Genomic DNA, 22101 nt, shown 5'->3' on the forward strand with positions numbered 1-22101 from the left:
GAGTGCAAAGTGATGATGCAATACTAAATTAATCTCAACAAGAAGGTATATTCTTTATTAATTACAAGAAGGAATACTTTTGACAATTTCTTTTTAATATCTTGATTCTAACATATTATATGATGTATGCAGCTGATAATTCTCAAAAGAAGAAAAATTCACCTCGTGGTAGAAATAAGTGTCTAAAGTTAAATAATTTGTCACAGGGGGGAAAAGATCATTGCTTTTTATCAGAATAGAGCTATTGAACCAAAATTTTCACGATATCTTGGAATTATTATTCGTGATAGGAATATTTGCCCGGTAGCTGTTGAGAATTGGGCAAAAATACCACAACAAAATAAAGATCACATGTGGGCATCCATTAAGGTACATTGAAATTTTATTTTTTTGTAGTTGGTCTTTAATTCTTATAAATTATATTTTGATTCAAATTTTATGTAAGATAAATTTGATGCCGAGAAAATGGAGCAAAAGAGAGAATCAGTATTAAGACATTTGCGTGATTTGTGGAATAAGTGGCATGGTGACATGCATAGAAAATATGTGAAAGAAAATTCAATACAAGTTGCATTTAGAAATAAACCTGCAGAAGTGAGTGTTGATGATTGGGATTGGCTAGTTAAGGAACATTATTTTTCTTCAAAATTTTAGGTATTAATCTCCTAATTTTATTTATTTTGTTCTATGTATATTACTGGATTATTAAAATTATCTTTAAATCTTGATGTATAGAAAGTAAGCCAACAAAATACACTTAACAGAGGCAAAAAAAGATGCTCCACCACACGGACAGTAAACCCTTTAGACAAATTACGTGGGACTTGGTATACATTCAAAACTAAGTTTCTATTTATTAAAACTACTTTTTTTTAGTTTGATGTTGTACTTATATTTATTTAATATTTGAATAAGGGTGGCAAGTCAGGAAATTTTCCTGATGTGGCAAAAATGTTTCATGAAACCCGAAAGAAACCTAATGAAACACTAGATACTGGTGATCAAGATAAATATGTAAGTAGAATATGTCTTCAAGTTTGATAATGATGCATTATATAGTACTAACATATGAATTAATTATTATAAGATGAAATTGTCCAAGTCAAACAAGCAAACCCTTCACTTTCAAATATTGAGATAGTTGAAAAAAATCTAGGGGAAGCAATCTCATGGTCACATCACTGTATTTGGTGGTGGGACTACTTTGAAAGATTTGAGAGGATCGCTCCCTAATCGATCTGATCTAGAAGCACGAGTTATAGAAGAAAAGAGAAAGAACCAGATGCTACAATAACGCTTAGATGAGCAAGAGCAACAACAACATCAACAACAACAAAGGATGTCTGACTTAGAGTCACAAATGAAAACTATGCGGGAACTTTTTTTAAGGCAACCATCTTCATTGACTCCTCAAACTCGAAAACATGTGCAAGTCTAGTTAATTTTCTTGTAAAATATCTTATATACTTTTATGATTGACTACTTGCAGTAGAGAAAATACAATTTTTACTTAATAAGATAATATTTGCTTTATTTACCTTTCTTAATTATGTGAATTTTTAAAATTTTTAGGCTATACATGCAAGATTAGGAGAGGGGGTAGCTCGAGTGTTCTTTTGACGATAATTAGAGATGAAATGATGTGTCTTTTCTAGACTTTTATTTTAATTTTTTTAGATGGTTTCACGTATTTTTCTTTAGAGAAATTGGGATATTAACTCTTGTTACTAGTATTGGATATTTGAGGATGATGGAATTTTATTTATTGATGTTATTAATGAATGGAGTTTTTGTTTTCCCTTTTATTCATCATTGGGTATTTTTAATATATTTGTGTTGTGAATCTTAGTGTTATGTTGAGAATTATATGATAGTTGCCTATGAATGAAAAGATTATCATTAATGTATATTAAAAATTTATAGTCTATAATGACGGTTTTATAAACCGTATTTTGTTTATCAACGAAGGGAAAATATCATCGTTGATGAGTTACTAATTACCCACCATTAGGACTTTAACGACGGTATTCAACTGTCATTAATTGGTCTTCAACAACGGGGTTATCACCTGTTATTACACAATAACAATGGGAATGAGAAACCGTCAGTTAAAGTTATGATGGGAAATATCCCCGTAACTAATGATAACGACGGGAAAATATCACCATCACTGATAGTAACGACAGGGAAAAACTCGTCACTGATAGTAACAACGGGGAAAATCCCGTCACTGATGGTAATGATGGGGAAAATTCCCTGTTACTAAAAGTAATGATGGGAAATATCCCCGTCACTGATGGTAACAACGGGAAATATCCCTGTCACTGATGGTAATGACGGTAATATATTTCATCGTTATAGACTATATAACGACGGGTATTATAAACTTCGTGACTCCTTAGCGAAGAAGGCTTCAATAACGGGCGACGAAGGGATTTTTTCCCATCGTTAGCATATAATAACGAAGGTTTTCATCTCTTTAACGAAGGGATTTCCCTTCGTTAAAGATGTAATTTCTTGTAGTGGTAGTAATCGAGGTAGGTCAAAGTCTAGAGGTCGCTACTAGATTTTAAAGAATCAGTGTACTTTCTGCAAAGAGCAAGGACATTAGAAGAGAGATTGCCCGAAGCTCAGAGAAAAGGAGAATAGCAATAAGAAGGGTCCGAAGGCTAATGAGGTGAATGTTTCTAAGAGTGGTAACGATTCCGACGATTCATGCTTTTCTCTATTGATTACTCTAGAGGTTAACCATGCGGATGCATCAGATTCGATGCTGGATTCTAGTGCTACATATCATGTAACTCCCCGACAAGATTGGTTTGCATTTTTCGAGAAGCTCGATGAGGGCGTGATAGTCAAGGGAAATGATCAATCCTGTGGTATTTGTGGGATAGGTACCATCAGGATTCCGATGCACGATGGAGTTGTTCAAGAGTTGAATGAAGTAAGATTTGTTCCTCAGTTGAAGAAGAATCTTATTTCCGTTGGAGTTTTGGAGGCAAAGTGATTCAAGGTGACTATTGAGAACGCTGCAGAAAATTTTTTTAAGGGATTTTTAGTAGTGATAAAGGGAGTCCATAGTAGGAATTTTTAATATCTGAAGGGGAGCACCAAGATTGGCTAGGTAGCTTCAGCTATTTCAGAGATGGATGCGAGTAAACTTTGGCACTACAAATTGGGGCACATAGGTAAAAAGTCACAAGCGGAGGCTATTGAAGGGAGCTAAGAGTGGGAAGATTAAATTCTATGAGCATTGTGTTCTTGACAAGAAGACAACTATGAAGTTTAGGAGAGCCGTACATAGGACGATGGGCATCTTGGACTACGTGCACATAGTTTAAGGTCCTACCAAGACGACATCACTTAGTGGTCGATATTGGTTGGCCACGTTTGTGGATGACTATTTTATGTGTTGTTAGGTGTACACCATGAAGCATAAGAATGAAGTCCTAGAGTTATTTGTGGAGTGAAAGAGGAGATTAGAACTACAGACTGTGGGAAAGATCAAGACGTTAAGATCCAACAACGGCGGCGAGTATACTTCAGACCCATTTTAGCAGCTATGTTGTAACGAGGGCATAGAGAGACACTTTACAATTAGTCATACACCGCAGCAGAATAGAGTGGCAGAGAGATTGAATTAGTCTTTACTAGAGAAGGTCTGATATTTGTTATCGTAGAGTGGTTTGGAGAAGATCTTTTGGGCTAAGACACTTTCATATGTGAGTAAACTTATTAATAGGCTACCTTCATTTGCGATTGAGGGGAAAACCCCTATGGAGATGTGGTTGGGAGAGCCGGCATGCAATTATGATCAGATCAAGGTATTTGGGTGCCCTGCATTTTATCATGTTAGAACTGATAAATTGAAACATCGAGCTAGGAAGGTCATATTTGTGAGATTCAAGTGTGGTGTCAAAGGATACAAGTTTTGGGATCCAGTTAATAAGAAAATTGTGCTAAGTAGAGACGTCACTTTTGATGAGGCTTTGATATTGAAGCTTCCCAGCCCTAATCAGGTGGAGAGCACCCCGACATTGAAGACATCACAGATGGTGAAGATTGATGTAGCTCCACATAGTCTAGATAGGATCGTATTTATTAGAGTGCCGATTGAGGTGATGTCAAGTGAGCACAATGATGATTTGGAGGATACAGGTACAGTTGAGCAAAATCAGAGGCCGACAGCTTAGGTTTAGGATTCGATAGCGGTTTGATGACCCAGAAGAGACATACAGATGCCAGCGAGGTATACAGACATAGTTGTTGCATATGCACTACCGATGAAGAGTGTCGATAAGATGGTTCCTACTATGTTCAGATAGGTTGAGCAGAGTTTAGAGGTTGATTTGTGGCAGGAAGCTATGCGGGAGGAGATGGAATCTCTTCAGAAGAACAACACATGGGAGCTTGTTGAGCTTCCAAAGGGGCGAAAGGCTATTGATTGCAAATAAGTGTATATGAAGAATGAGGGCATTGAAGGCACTCTGGTGAGGTTCAAAGTTAGGTTGGTAGCGAGGGGCTATGCACAGGAAGAATGTATTGATTACAATAAGGTCTTTTCTTCCGTGGTGAAGCACTCTTCGATTCGGATCTTGCTAGCTTTGATGGCATAGTATGGTTTAGAATCGGATCAATTAGATGTGAGAATAACATTTCTTCTTGGTGATCTTGATGAGGAAATCTATATGACTCAGGCATTAGGGTTTCGAGCTTCAGGGAAGGAGAAATTAGTTTGCAGATTGAAGACATCACTATACGAATTGAAGCAATCTCCACAACAGTGGTATAGGCGATTCGATGGGTTTATGCTTGGTCATTCGTACATTAGGAGCCAATTTGATCCTTATGTATACTAACGCAAGTCACGAGGAGGTGCATACATTATTTGTTGTTTTATGTCGATGAGATGTTGGTTGCTTCTATTTTCAGATTCTCTATAGATGAGTTGAAGGTATAACTTTTGAAAGAGTTCGAGATGAAGGATTTGGGTGAAACGAAGCGTATTTTGGGGATGGAGATCGACAGAGATAGAGATAGGGGCATAATTTATTTGACACATGTAGCTTATTTGAAGAAAGCTCTACACCGATTTAATGTGAGCATGTAGACGAGGCCAGTTAGTGTACCTTTGGAAGCACATTTGAAGCTTATAGCTGACCTCTCACCAAAGATAGTTAAATCTAGAGAGTTGATGTTGAAGACTTCATATACGAGCACAGTGGAAAGTTTGATATACGTCATGGTTTGTAGGCGGTCGGATTTATCACAGGGGGTGAGCATGGTTTCAAAATACATGCATGACCCGGGTCTGGGTCATTAGAATGTCGTGAGATGGATTTTGAGGTGCATTCGAGGTACTCTCAATGTTAGTTTGATTTATAAGCGGGACACTAGCGGTGGGCAGCTATTTATTAGATACATAGATTCGGACTCGCTGGAGATTTGGATGAATACCGATCGACGATGGGATATGTGTTCACTTTGACTCATGCGCTGGTGTGTTGGAGATGCACCTTACAGTCTATGGTGGCTTTATCAACAATGGAGGTAGAGTATATGGTGATTACGAAGGCTATTAAGGTGGCAATTTGGCTTCGAGGACTTTTGGAGGATATTGGTGTTTCGCAGCGACTCACCATTTATTGTGATAGCATGAGTGCTATTTATTTAGCAAAGAATCAGGTCTTTCTTGCGAGCATGAAGCATATCGACGTTCGTTATCACTTCGTTCGGGATGTTCTTGAAGATGGGGATGTGGAGCTTATGAAGATAAACATAAAAGATAATCTAGCAGATATGCCCACGAAGATGGTTCCGAGCAATAAGTTCAATCATTGTAGAAACTTATTACACATTCGTAATTGTTGAGGCCTTTTGAGGCCATTTGGATGAACTACGGGCGGCTTGATCCCTTTGGAGAGAGGGTACATAAGCAACCACATTAGTGCAATCCGATTTGGTGAGACGATGCATTGGTACATGTTGATGTCGACTCAGTTTTGGGAATAATTGGCCGAGGTGGAGAATTGTAAAAAACGACGTCGAATTGTTCAAAGTGTTGAATAATGTGAAAATTCAGCATGCCACAGATGCGGTGCGTGCTGTTAGACCCTAGAGGGGGAGTGATTAGGGTCTTATGCTAATCTAATCCGATTATATGCCAATTAAAACTTAATTAACAAGTTATCCTAGCAAGTATGAAATACAACAAGCTATATAAGGTAGGATAAGCAATATGAACAACAAGATATATCCTAACAAAGAGATATAGGAAATGTATGTGCAAGGATATAAAACAAACACAATATGATATATCCTACCAAAGAGATATACAATAAGATATATGCAAGGATATGTGAACTAACACAAGGGTAAACAAAATGAACTAGATAAAGGATGAAATAAATGAGCAATGCACAATTGGCGATATAAGATAAATATAAAAGCAAATGCGCCAATGACAAACTCAAACACACTCAAATGATCACGGAGTTCGGACCTTCCATCCTACGTCTTCGCTCCCCACTCCCGGGGAGAAATCCACTATCACAACCGGGTTTTCTACGCTCACCCGAATAACGTTTACACCTCACACTCGGTTTTCTAGCTAACCGAAAACTTTACAATCAACACTCTTGCAATCACACTCTACACCCTCACAAGTGTTGGACCTAGTCGTGTCTCCCTCAAGTGCTTGGTTACAACCTCTCCCTAGGCTCGTCAACCGACGCCACTCCTCTTAGGACGATCCCCGACTCTCACCACACACTCCTCTCGGTGTACAAGTGTATTACAAAGTGAATCTCACAATTAGGTTCAATACAATAATTGATTGTTCTCAACTATAGATTAGAACACAATGTAAGCTCAATCTCACAAATCACAATCCCACAACCCAATATATAATGTATAAAATGCTACAAGCTCAAATAGGGTGTGTGTGATAAAATGAGTATAAATAAAATCTAACTTAATTAACAAACTAGCAATAAATGATAATATGAAAATAAAAACGAATTTCTAGAGAATAGAGTTAGGAAAACTTCTCTATAAACACAAAGAGAGGATGAAGAAGATTGGGGGTGAATCCCTCAATTGACAACGTGAGCTTCCTCCTTTGTAAACACAAACCCCAAACAAAATAAACTTTTAATCTCCTTTAAAACTTGTTTAAAACTCTCTTTAAAACTCTTCTTGTATAATTATAGAGCTGGGTATAAGGGGGTATATATAGGAGACCCCAAAACATAAGAAAAACCTAGCAAAAGGACAAAAACCCAAAAAAACAAGGAGTCTGGAAAACTAGCTGTTATGCAGTAATAAGTCGACTTGCTACAGTGATAATTCGACTTATAACTAGCCGTTACAGCCAAATTTTCTGCTTATAAGTCGACTTCAAGTCGACTTAACAGACAGTACAGGTTTTCGGCAGAGTCTGAATTTTTGCGTATCTGGTTTTGTAAAATCAATTAAAAATAGTAAATCAACTCTAAAAATTATAAAATTTTGTGGGAAGTTTATAAACATGTATATGAACATTTTAGAGAAATAATTTCTTAAATATCACTTCCTATTTGAGAGAAATAATTTATTTTGTAAACTGGTCGAAAATACATAACTGTGCAACACTTCATAAGTCGACTTGTATAAGTCGACTTACTATAAGTCGACTTGCCTTGCTTTATAAGTCGACTTAGCAGAGGAGAAAATGCACTTTCTAGAGGAGTTCATAAGTCGACTTGTCAGGGTTTATAAGTCGACTTATAAACATGCACAGACACTATTCATGCTGAAAATCTGATTTTTAAAGTGCCTTTAAAAATAACAAATAAATTCCAAAAAAATATAAAACTTTGGAAAATATTTATAAACATGTTGATGAACATGTTACAAAAGGAATTTTTGGAATTTTACTTATCATTTGTGAAAACTTGTCATATTACAAAAATGTCCAAAACATGTAAACATGAGAAACTTGAATTTTGACGTTTTGACATAAACCAAGTTTTGAAACTTTGTAAAATATTTGTATGGACATAATAAAAGATGTTTATGATGTATATATAGTCCAAAACATATTTTTCATAAAAACACCTATATTTACGAAAATCACAAATATATATGTGTGTGTATATTTGAGCTTATAGAATTAACACACATTATATAAAACCTAAACTACAAACATTATAAACTATATACCCAAGCTTGATGATGGTCTTCAATGAGCTCAACTTGGTACACTTGCGGATAAAGCTTGAACTTGGATCTTCAACTTGAATATGCATAGCTTCATCGACATTCCGCCAACCTCCTTTGGATATGATCGTTGAAGCTCTATTCCATCCATCCTCCAACCACGTTGTTTGTCTACAATACATAGGAATGCATAGACACTAGACAAACAATATTAGTAGTAAATTATTTGTTAAATATCATCAAAACAAGAAGGCCAACAGTTCACACAAGGCTGCAGTCCCAAGTGAAACGCGAATTGTCAAACCTGCCAAATACCAACCACCATATAAACAAGAAAGAATATACTCATAATATTTCTCCCCCTTTGACAACATCAAAAAGGGGACAAAAGATGGAAGAGAGCGAAGGCTCCCCCTATCAATATGCATGAGTGAGTATGAAACAACTATAGGGAATAGCTCCCCCTATCAAAATGCCATATAGAATATATGAAATAAAGATCAAGGAAAAACATGTGAGCAAGCATAGATAAGAGCATGCTAAAAATTTACTCACATACATTAAGATAATGAGAACACATGTGGATACATCAAAATAAAAAATAGTGTCTCATTAGCACAATTATAAAAACATAGTGTATAAAGATAGATCTATGAAATCAAAAGAAGGGAAAAACAAATCACTCAAATGAAATCATAAATCAAAGTTTAAATCCAAAAACGTAAGATCAAATCATCATTGATTTTCAAAAATCAGGAGAGGCAACTATATCTAACTCTTGAGCTAGTATCAACCCATATAAATATTTTAGCACCCGGTAAACAAAATTTGGGAATAAACACCTAATAAGTCCGGAGGGTTATATAAGTACAAACCTCTCATCAAAACAAAACCAATAATCATGAAAACAAAAGAATTTGATCAATAAAAAAATTGTTTTCATGTTCAAAAGTTTAAAGTATAATTTTTCAAAACCAAGAAAAAGAAAAAGAAAAATATTAAAATTCTTGGTTTAAAAATCAAATTTGTTTTGGTATCCATGTATTCTTGGTACCAAAAGATTTAGGGACATGACCCCTATCATTAAAGCTCAAAGCCCTAGGGTTATGAACCCTCTTGGGCATATGTGGTGCACTAACCCGGTCAAAGCAATAATCGCTCAAATGACCCTTTCGATTGCAATATGTGCAATGAAAGAGATCCATTTGTTTTTGTGGACCATTAGCTCGTGCACGGGAAACATTTGCAACCATATATGATCTTTTAAGAATATTTTGCAAATGTGAAACATTATCAAAATAATACTTTTCTAAGTGGTCATATCTACCACAAACATCACATTTAAACTTTTGTGGCTTAATAAAATCATTTGGAAAAGCTGAAGTCTTTTTCAAATCATAGCAAAATTTTTCCAAATGGCCAAAACGACCATAAAGATTATATTTAAACACATTAGCATGTTTATGATGTGCATGATAAGCATATGCATGTGTATGTGATGAGGAAGCTACATGAGATGCACAAGGAGCATTAGAATTCTTATGTTTGTGTGCATCATAACAAAACTTAGCTAAATGACCTTGACGGCCGCAAATAGAATACTTATAAGTTTTGCTATACATGTGTGCATAATGAGTGGATGATTTTGACTTAGTCTTGGCACACATGTCCATAAGCTTCTTATGATTATCAAAGCATATTTTTAAAGTTGAATCTAAAGATGAAATGCATTTTTTTCATAAGATTCAAGTCTTCATTTTTTGGCACATATGCACTTTTAGAAGTAGAACATAAATAATTATTTATAAAAGAAGCAGTATCATTTTGTATGTTCTTTACTTCTAACATGGCATTATCTTTTTCATGAGTTAACTTGGCAAAGTTTGAAAGCAAAGAATCATGATCCGATTTTAATTTTTCATTGTTTTCTTTAAGGATCATATTTTCATTAGAAATAATATCAAACTTAGAAGTTAAAGACTCATGATCGGATTTCAAATCTTCATGCTTGCTTTTTAAATCAATAAAATCATTTTGAAATTTGTTAAAAGCATATAATAATTTTTCACTAGCACAACCAAGTTCATCATTAGGTAAATCATTAATAGATTCGAACTCGCAAACCTCACTAGGGCTATCACCTAGTGCTCGTGTGCATGCAGCTCCATATGAACTTGAAGTCGGATCCTCCAAAACTTATTGGATCACCTCCAAGTCCCCTTGATGTGCTTCTATAAATTTCTAAAGTTTGTAAGCACTATCAAAATGAACAAACTTGTTAGACATAGATGAATTAAAAGCATTTAGCAAATATTCTAACAAAATATTGTTCATTGTAAACATATGATGATCATTCTTATTCCACTTGGATTTCTCCAAAGTGGCCACAATATAAGCATCATCTATAATTTCCCATAAATCAAAGTGTTTAGATTGAACAAAAAGTTTAAATCTAACACACCATTGGGCATAGGAGAAATTATCTAATCTAGGAGCAATATTAATGGCATAACCTAAACCATGCATATCCAATAAAAGACAAGCAAGATTCAAATAAATCTCAAAATTAGAATAGCACAACAAGCTAACTTGGATCTTTAACTCAAGACGATTAGACCTTAAATCAAAGAGCACCAAGCTCTGATACCAATTGTTAGACCCTAGAGGGGGGTGATTAGGGTCTTATGCTAATCTAATCCGATTATATGCCAATTAAAACTTAATTAACAAGTTATCCTAGCAAGTATGAAATACAAAAAGTTATATAAGGTAGGATAAGAAATATGAACAACAAGATATATCCTAACAAAGAGATATAGGCAATGTATATGCAAGGATATAAAACAAACACAAGGTGATATATCCTACCAAAGAGATATACAATATGATATATGCAAGGATATGTAAACTAACACAAGGGTAAACAAAATGAACTAGATAGAGGATGAAATAAATGAGCAATGCACAATTGGTGATATAAGATAAATACAAAAGCAAATGCGTCAATGACAAACTCAAACACACTAAATGATCACGGAGTTTGGACCTTCTGTCCTACGTCTCCGCTCCCCACTCCCGGGGAGAAATCCACTATCACAACCGGGTTTTCTACTCTCACCCGAATAACGTTTACACCTCACACTCGGTTTTCTAGCTAACCGAAAACTTTACAATCAACACTCTTGTAATCATACTCTACACCCTCACAAGTGTTGGACCTAGCCGTGTCTCATTCAAGTGCTCGGTTACAACCTCTCCCTTGGCTCATCAACCGACGCCACTCCTCTTGGGAGGATCCCCGACTCTCACCACACACTCCTCTCGGTGTACAAGTATATTACAAAGTGAATCTCACAATTAGGCTCAATACAATAATTGATTGTTCTCAACTATAGATGAGAACATAATGTAAGCTTAATCTCACAAATCACAATCCCACAACCCAATATATAATGTATGAAATACTACAAGCTCAAATAGGGTGTGTGTGATAAAATGAGTATAAATAAAATCTAACTCAATTAACAAACTAGCAATAAATGATAATATGAAAACAAAAACGAATTGCTAGAGAATAGAGTTAGGAAAACTTCTCTATAAACACAAAGAGAGGATGAAGAAGATTGAGGATGAATCCCTCAATTGACAACGTGAGCTTCCTCCTTTGTAAACACAAACCCCAAACTAAATAAACTTTTAATCTCCTTTAAAACTTATTTAAAACTCTCTTTAAAACTCTCTTTAAAACTCTTCTTGGATGATTATAGAGCTGGGTATAAGGGGGTATATATAGGAGACCCCAAAACATAAGAAAAACCCAGCAAAAGGACAAAAACCCCGAAAAACAAGGAGTCTGGAAAACTAGCCGTTATGCAGTAATAAGACGACTTGCTACAGTGATAAGTCGACTTATAACTAGCCGTTACAGCCAAATTTTCAGCTTATAAGTCAACTTCAAGTCGACTTAACAGACAGTACAGGTTTTCGGCAGAGTCTGAAATTTTGCGTATCTGGTTTTGTAAAATCAATTAAAAATAGTAAATCAACTCTAAAAATTATAAAATTTTGTGAGAACTTTCTAAACATGTATATGAACATTTTAGAGAAATAATTTCTTAAATATCACTTCCTATTTGAGAGAAATAATTTATTTTGTAAACTGGTCGAAAATACATAACTGTGCAACACTTCATAAGTCGACTTGTATAAGTCGACTTACTATAAGTCGACTTGCCTTGCTTTATAAGTCGACTTAGTAGAGGAAAAAATGCACTTTCTAGAGGAGTTCATAAGTCGACTTGTCAGGGTTTATAAGTCGACTTATAAACATGCACAGACACTATTCATGCTGAAAATCTGATTTTTAAAGTACCTTTAAAAATAACAAATAAATTTTAAAAAATATAAAACTTTGGAAAATATTTATAAACATGTTGATGAACATGTTACAAAAGGAATTTTTGGAATTTCACTTATCATTTGTGAAAACTTGTCATATTACAAAAATGTCCAAAACATGTAAACATGAGATACTTGAATTTTGATGTTTTAACATAAACCAAGTTTTGAAACTTTGTAAAATATTTGTATGGACATAATAAAAGATGTTTATGATGTATATATAGTCCAAAACATATTTTTCATAAAAACACCTATATTTACGAAAATCACAAATATATATGTGTGTGTATATTTGAGCTTATAAAATTAACACACATTATATAAAACCTAAACTACAAACATTATAAACTATATACCCAAGATTGATGAAGGTCTTCAATGAACTCAACTTGGTACACTTGCGGATGAAGCTTGAACTTGGATCTTCAATTGGAATTTGCATAGCTTCATCGACATTCCGCCAACCTCCTTTGGATATGATCGTTGAAGCTCTATTCCATCCCGACATTCCGCCAACCTCCTTTGGATATGATCGTTGAAGCTCTATTCCATCCATCCTCCAACCACATTGTTTGTCTACAATACACCTCCTTTGGATATGATCGTTGAAGCTCTATTCCATCCATCCTCCAACCACATTGTTTGTCTACAATACGTAGGAATGCACAGACACTAGACAAACAACATTAGTAGTAAATTATTTGTTAAACATCATCAAAACAAGAAGGCCAACACGTGCCACACCCGGGTGTGGCAGAATCTACCCTGTTGTCAGGGGTGTGGTGCGTGCCATACCCGGGTATGACAGAATCTGCTCTGTTGGGGGTATGGTGTGTGCCACACCCTGGTATGACAGACTCGTTTTTAGATTCCCACCATGTTTTGAATTTTGTTTGTTATAAATAGAAACACACGTTTCTAGGGTTAAGTGAGAGAGAGTTTAAAACAGAGAAAATTGGTTGTTTTGAGCACTTTGAGAGGGAGATTATTGTGAGAGAGTTAAGATCTTTGGTCAATGTTATATTTGAGAGTTTGTGTGAGTTGTAACCTGTTATAATTTTCCTGCATATAGTGAAATCTCCTCATTATCTCCCCGTGGATGTAGGTAATTTGTCGAACCACGTAAATCTCTATGTTTGTGTGATTTTGGCCGTTGATTTGGTGGATTGCACTCGTGTTTGTTTGGTTTTTCTCTCATTGCTTGCCTACTCGTTTGGTTTGCGATCACGCTTCCGCACAGTGCGCAACAGTTAAAACCAAAGTATGCTACTCAACATGGCCCTTTTATGCAAAAGTGTACAATAAAAATCATATTGATAAATAACACGTTATAGATTAAATAAAAAAGCTAATGAATTTTGCATGTTATAGATTAAATAAAAAATTATAACATGAATTTTGCACAAATAGAATATGCATATATTTTGGTAATTATTTATAATATTTTTATTACAATCCAATGTCATTTTTATTTAATGTTTTCATATAAAAATTCATTTTATAATTTTTTCCATACAAAGAAAAGTTGTTTAAAAAATAATTGAAGATGTCAAAGTGAACGATATTATTTGGCATTGAAATATTTCAACCATTATAATCTACTAATATGAATCACGTGCATCGCACGTATTACATACTAGTTAATTTATAAATATGAGTGTGAAAAGAACTTTTATTCAAAAAAAGAAAACAAATATAGCAACAAACTTATGTCTGTTAAGGGACTTGTCACAATTGTTGGAGTTGTAACTTAAAACATGGGAAAAGAGGAACACTTTAGTCCCACATTAGAAAAGAGATGGGAAGATAGACTCTTTATAAGCCCTTTCTCTCCTATGCCTAGAAGAAAACAAAGGTTATGGTCCACACCACACACGCGCACGCCAGCCGGGCCGGGCTCGGGCTCGGGTCGGGTCGGGTGGCGCGCGCACACGACCTGCGGACACGAATGCAGCTCCGGATTAATGGGCCCTTAATCTGCTATATTTTTATTTTTATTTTTTGCTAATTGGAACAGTTTAAAAAATGTGATTAATTAATTAATTTTGTAACGGAAATATTTTGTAACGGCTAAGATTTATTAACGTGATTAAAAACGTGATAAATATTTAGCGAATTTATTTCGTAACGAAATATTTTGATTTTGTAACGGCTAAAATTTATTAACGTGATTAAAAATGTATTAACTGCGGGTTTATGTGTAACGGCTGTTTTAACCCTATAAAAGAACCTAAACCCGAAGAGTTTTACATAGTGTGAAAAACATAAAATCTCTTCTTCTTCTCTGCTCTATACTTGCTATTATATTCTGCTGGTTCCCTGAAAGTCTAGAAGAGTTCGCAAAGCCTTCTTGAAGCTCGTGCCGACGAGAAGGTGATCGCCTGACCGAGGGTTGTTGTATCTCCAGGAACTTTTGCTGCGTAGCCCTGTACGAGAGGGGGCAATTAGATTCTTGGGACAGTGCTTGTACGCCACGACCATCAAGCTGTATTTCTATCCCTCATTTTTTTTCATTTGAATTATTTCTTATATCTGTGTTACAATATTAATTCATTATTATCTGAAAATTATTAACTGAATTTCATGCTAATTATTGACTAAACAGCTTATATTCCTAACAATCCAAGAATCTAATTGTGCTGTTTAGAATAGTATCATGATTAGCATTCTACTTTTTATGTTAATGTTGTCTGCAATTCTTAAAATTGAAATATTACACTGCTTGATAATTCTATTGAATGAATATTTTTATATATTTCTGTTGCATTATAATAACAAAACTATTCATTCATCATCAGATTATGGCTACAAGTGAAATTATGACTGCTAAACCAGAGAAGTTTGATGGGAACAATTTTCGTCGTTAGCAAAACCAAATGAGATTTTGGTTAACAACTCTACATCTAATAACAGCCATAGAACCAAACAACCCATCTTCATCTAGACCAGTTACTAGGAAATCTTCCTCATCTTCCTCCACAGATTCCATTCCTATCCCGAGAACACCTCAACAAATAGAATATCATTGTCTACACAGAATCTTAGGAGCTTTATCTGATAGGTTATATGATATATAATATACTATCACTAATGCTAAAGTTCTGTGGGAAACACTAGAGAAAAAGTATGGTTTAGATTATATGGGAATTAAAAGATTTAAAGCTTCTGATTTTAACAAATTTAAAATGGTAGATTCTAAACCAATGAATGAGCAGATTCATGAATTTGAACATATAGTTCACCAATTAAAAGTGAATGGATCTATCCTAGATGAAACGTTTCAAATAGCCTGTCTTATAGACAAACTTCCCGTGTCCTGGTCAGATTTTGCCAAAAACCTTAATCATACCCAAGGAGATCTTACCCTAGAGCAAGTGTTGAATTCCATTAGAATTGAAGAGCAACATAGACTCAAGGAGAAAAATGTGACAAAATTCGAACCCAAAGAACCCAAAGTAAACAATGTTGAATCCAAACCCTTTCCCCAACACAAGAAATATCCCTTCCACCAAAATCAAAATAAAACATTTAAGAAGAAATTCTTTCATCAAAATAAGAACCCCGTCCACTTTCAAAAGAAGGAAGGAGCTGAACGTCGAGCATGTTTCGTTTGTGGACGAACCAACCACCTTTTTAAGGACTGCTTTTACAAGTTGGCAGAACCACCCAAGTCTAGGAAGGGAGGACCTCCACCTAATAAGTCACAAGTAAACATGGTGACTTCCAGTTCACCTGAGACTGCTTTCAGGTCTGTTCTCTTCACCCCTGAAGTAAACATGACCTTTCAAGCAAATGATTGGTGGATTAACACTGGAGCTAATATTTATGTTTGCTCTAATCAATCATTATTTTCCACCTATCAGGTCTCAAGTAGAGGAACTGTGACAATGGGAAATAATAATGTGGCTCATGTATCTGGAATAGGTCGGATCAACCTAAAGCTAACTTCGGATAAGACTTTGATCCTGCAGGATGTCCATCATGTACCAGACATTAGGAGAAATTTAATTAGTGGATCTTTATTAGTGCAACAAGGCTACAAACTTGTTTTTGAATCAAATAAAGTTGTAATAACTAAGGGTTTGAACTTCATTGGACATGTACCAGACATTAGGAGAAATTTAATTAGTGGATCTTTATTAGTGCAACAAGGCTACAAACTTGTTTTGAATCAAATAAAGTTGTAATGACTAAGGGATTGAACTTCATGTTAGCCATTATGTTTTGATGATGTTTTACAACCACCATTATCGATACTAATGGCTTATTAACTACATATGTAGTGAATTCATATATCAAGCTTGTTAGTACCACAAATGGAGGATTGGATGGAATATGCGCTACAACAATGATATCCAAAGAAGGAGGAGGCATAGTGATGAAGCAACGTTATTTCAAGAACAACAAAATCAAATAAAAGCTTCATCCAAATTCAAGCTATATCAAGACTCAAGCATTGCATTCTATATGAGTATATTAGCTATCTTTTATTTTTCTCTCTAGTGCTAGAATGTAGGCAAAGAGTTATTGACTTCACTTGAAGCTATTAGGATATCACACACACGTTTTTATACTTATGTTTTTAAGCGTTTTTCATAAAATACTATTTTTCACAAGTATGAGGACCTATCTATAAAATTCCTTTTCCAAACAGTTTGTTTTTAGTATTAAAAATATTTTACAAAGTTTCATAATTTTCAGAGGTCAAATAAATATTTTTCAAATATTTTAGTTGAGTCAAAAACTGTTTATTTGAAATGTATCAGAATGCGGTCGACCGCACCGGTCGACCACTCATATGATCATTCGTCAGTGGGCAGCAGAGAGTTTGTCGGTCGATCGATGCGGTCGACCGAGAGCTCGATTTTTCTATCGGTCGACCGCACCGGTCGACCGATGAAGTCTTTGTTTGTTTTTCTCGTTTTCGATCTGGATAGCGGTCAACCGAAAATTTCGCCGGTCGACCACCGTATTATTCAAACAGTAATTTTGGTCATTTTCCAGCACCGCTCAGTACAGATCTCAGCGACGCTTTGCTTCCAGTTTTTGGGGGATTAAGGGATGGGTTTAAATAGCTGTTTTTCTCCTATTTAAACTCCACCTCTTCTTCTTCCTCAGTGTCCCAGCTTTTGCAAAAACCAGAGACGTTTGTTTTCACTGAGCAAAATTTTCAAACTGTTCTTTCTGTATTTTTTGTGTGTTCATTTCCAGCTTCAGTGTGCTCTTCCTCTTTGCCATAGGAACGTTGTAAAGAGAGTGTCTTACACCATTTCTATTATCTTGTGAGTGTGATCTTGTGTAGATCAATTGTGTGGGAGTGATCTTGTGAGATCAACTGTGTAGTGTGAGATCGTGAGGAAATCGTTGTGTAGACGAAGTTCCGGCTTCCAAACCGGGCTGTGTAGTGGATTTCTCCTCGGGAGTGGGGAGCGGGGACATAAGTCAGTGGACCGAACCTCGTTAACATATCGCGCGTCACAGGATAACGATTCCTAACTCTATCTCCTCTATTTTGATTACTTTGGAATACTATGGTTTGCTTGTCTTATTTTTATTGCATAATTATAGTCTCTTGACCCTAATCACCCCCCCTAGGGTCCAACAATTGGTATCAAAGCTTGGTCTCTATATTAGTTTTTGGTTTAATCACCTTAGAGAAAAGATCCTATGGAGGCTTCATTGAATGTGCATATGCTAGAAGGACAATCCACCACTAGACCACCTCTTTTCACCGGTAGTAATTTTGCTTATTGGAAGGCTAGAATGAGAATTTACCTTCATTGCTTTGATCTTGACATCCTAGAGCTCATAGAGAAGAAGTATGTAGAGAAGTCCAAAGTCGGGAACATGACCGATGGAGAAAGGCACCAAGCCAATCTCAATGCTAAGGCTATGAATGCCTTAATTTGTGGTCTTTCCCCCAACGAGTATAATAGGGTTTCCACGTGTGCAACCGCATATGAAATATGGGTGAAATTGTGTATTACACACGAAGGAACCCCCCAAGTTAAGGAATCCAAGATTAGTGGACTTATGCATGAATATGAGTTGTTTCAAATGCTTCCAAATGAATCAATCGATGCTATGTTTTCTCGCTTTACAAACATTATCAATGAATTGCATGGTCTTGACAAAAAATTGACTATTCAAGAGATGAATTACAAGATTCTTCGTTCATTGACTCCGATGTGGGAACCTAAGGCGACGGCGATAGAAGAAGCTCATGACCTTACCACTTTACCTCTCGATGGCCTCATCGGAAAGCTCAAGGTCCATGAGAAGAAGCTCAAGGGGAAGGAGAAGGAGGAAGTGCCCTCACGGGATGTTGAGGAGCCATCACCAAAGTTGAAGACCATAGCTCTCAAAGGAGCTAGTGATAACTCCTCTTCGTCATCTGATAGTGAAGTTGATTTTTCTAGAGAAGTGGCTCATCTCTCTAGAAGAATTTCTAAACTCATAAAAATGAACAAGAAATTTAACCCACGATCTAACAACAAATTTCCTTCTCGTGTAGGAAAATGCTTTGAATGCAATGAACCAGGCCATATCGCTAAGGATTGCCCAAGGCTCAAGGAGAAGTACATGAAATACAAGAAGAAGAAGGCTATGTATGTCGGATGGGAAGAATCCGAACCAAGTGATTCGGATAGCAATGAAGAAGGAGCCAAACTTGCTATTCATGACCCCAACATTTGTTTCATGGCTCATGAGCAAGAGTTAATATCCGAGACCGAAAGTGAATCTTTCTACATGCAATGTGACAAAGCTACAACTCTAGAAGAATTGAACTTTGAATTTAAGAGAATGTCAAAAGAACACTCTTCTTTTAAAAAATTTCATGCTTCTTGTGATATCAAGCTAGAACAATTAACAACCTCTCTTGCACTAAAAGATGAATTGCTAGGAGATCTCGATTTCGAGAATAAGCAATTAAGATCAAAGATTGAAAGACTAGAAATTGAGGGTGGCAGGATTAGACCCACTCATGCTTATGCTAATCATCATCACTATGGTAGAAATAGATTTCATAAATCTCATGCTCATACACACAAGAGAAACTTTGTGTGCATATATTGCATGAAACATGGTCATATTTCTACTCATTGTAGAATTAAAGACAACTTTGAATTTTATGGATTGACATGGGTACCCAAAGGTACCAAGACTACTAACCACCAAGGACCCAAGACTTGGGTACCTAAAGCTACTACATCTTCATCTTCATCTCTTGTAGGGAACATCACGGCAACGACATAAGGAGATGTGGTATCTTGATAGTGGTTGGTCACATCATATGACAGGCAACAAAGAGTTATTTACTACCCTATCAAGAATTGAAGGAGGTAACGTCTCCTTTGGCGGTGGTGAGAAAGGTAAAATCATTGGTGTTGGTTCTATTGGTAAGAAACCCTCACCCGTTATAGAAGATGTTTATTTGGTAAATGGTTTGAATCATAATCTTCTTAGCATTAGCCAATTGAGTGATAAAGGTTTTAATATTTCCTTTAAACCGGATAAATGCATCATTAGTATGAATGAAAAAATTGTTTTTATTGCTAATCGCAAATCTAATGTATACATTTTTGAGATGAATGAATTAGTGAATCAAGATGTGAAGTGCCTTGCGGCAATTGATGAAAACCCTTGGATTTGGCATAAGAGACTTGGACATGCAAATATGGAGTTAATATCAAAATTGTCTAAGAGAAATCTTGTAAAAAGGTTACCTAGCTTGCACTTCATCAAAGATATCATATGTGAGGATTGTACCCAAGGTAAACAAACAAAATCTTCCTTTAAATCCATCAATGAGGTATCGACTTCTAAACTTTTGCAATTACTTCATCTTGATTTGTTTGGTCCTATACGTGTTACCTCTCTTGGAGGGAAACACTAAGTTTTGTGATTATTAATGATTTTTCTCGTTTTACATGAACAATATTTCTTGCAAAGAAAAATGATTGCTTTGAAGAATTTGCTAATCATGTCAAAAGAATTGAAAATGAAAAAGATTTAAAAGTTGTTAAAATAAGAAGTGATCATGGTGGTGAATTTCAAAATGAATTTTTCTATGATTTTTGTGCTCATCATGGTATAACTCACATGTTTTCCGCTCCTAGAACACCATAACAAAATGGTGTTGTTGAACGGAAAAATCGCACCATACAAGAGATGGCACGCACTATGTTAAATTCATTTGATTTGCCAAAATATTTTTAGGCCGAAGTCGTCAATACGGCTTGCCATGTTTTAAATCGTGTTTTGATTAGATCAAAGTTTAAGAAAACTTCTTATGAACTTTTTTATGGAAAAACTCATTTTATTGGTTATTTTCGTATCTTTGGTTGCAAATGTTTTATTTTAAATACAAAAGATCACCATGACAAATTTGATTCCAAAATTGATGTTGGTATTTTCTTGGGTTATGCACCTCGAAGTAAGGCTTATAGGGTCTTCAATAAACGAAGCCTCGTTGTTGAAGAATCTATAAACGTTACTTTTGATGAGACTAATGTTGGCTCTCAAGTTGTGTTGCCTAGGAAAGATGATGATGATGATATTGAGGGAGGATTGGACTTGTTGCAAATCAATGACACTCCCTCTATAGAAGCTCAAAAGGATGTAGATTGCACAAATGCTCAAGATCAAGTTGAACAACCTAAAGCTTGGAAATTCACATCAAACCACCCAAAGGAACAAATCATTGGGAGCCCTTCAAAAGGAGTTATAACTCGCTCAAAAGCCTTGAGTGAATGTGGTAATGTTGCATTTCTATCTCAACTAGAACCTAAAAAGGTTAATGATGCTTTAAATGATGAGTTTTGGGTTTTGGCTATGCATGAAGAATTAAACAATTTTCAAAGAAATGAAGTTTGGAAGTTAGTTCCTAGACCTAACAATGCTAGTGTTATTGGTACAAAATGGGTTTTTAGAAACAAACTTGATGAACATGGCATTGTAACTAGAAATAAAGCTCGTTTGGTTGCCCAAGGATACAATCAAGAGGAGGGCATAGACTATGATGAAGCATTTGTACCGGTTGCAAGGTTGGAATCTATTAGGATGTTTTTGGCATTTGCTAGCTTTAAAATTTCAAATTATTTCAAATGGATGTTAAAAGTGCTTTCTTGAATGGTTATATTGAAGAGGAAGTATATGTTGAGCAACCCCCTGATTTTATAGATCATGTTTTTCCTAATCATGTTTACTGGGTTCAAAAAGCTTTGTATGGGTTGAAGCAAGCTCCTAGAGCTTGGTATGCTCGCCTCTCTAGTTTTCTTGTTGAAAATGGTTTTTCAAAAGGATCAATTAATAACACTCTTTTTGTGAGAAAAAGGAAAAATGATTTCATTTTAATTCAAATATATGTTGATGATATCATTTTCGGTGCTACTAATGAATCTTTGTGCAAGGAATTTTCTAAGGTTATGCAAGATCATTTTGAGATGAGCATGATGGGAGAGCTTACATTCTTTCTCGGGCTTCAAGTGAAGCAAACAA

Source organism: Asparagus officinalis, chromosome 1 (genome assembly GCF_001876935.1).
Source record: "Asparagus officinalis chromosome 1, Aspof.V1, whole genome shotgun sequence".
In the NCBI taxonomy this organism is placed as follows: Eukaryota; Viridiplantae; Streptophyta; class Magnoliopsida; order Asparagales; family Asparagaceae; genus Asparagus; species Asparagus officinalis.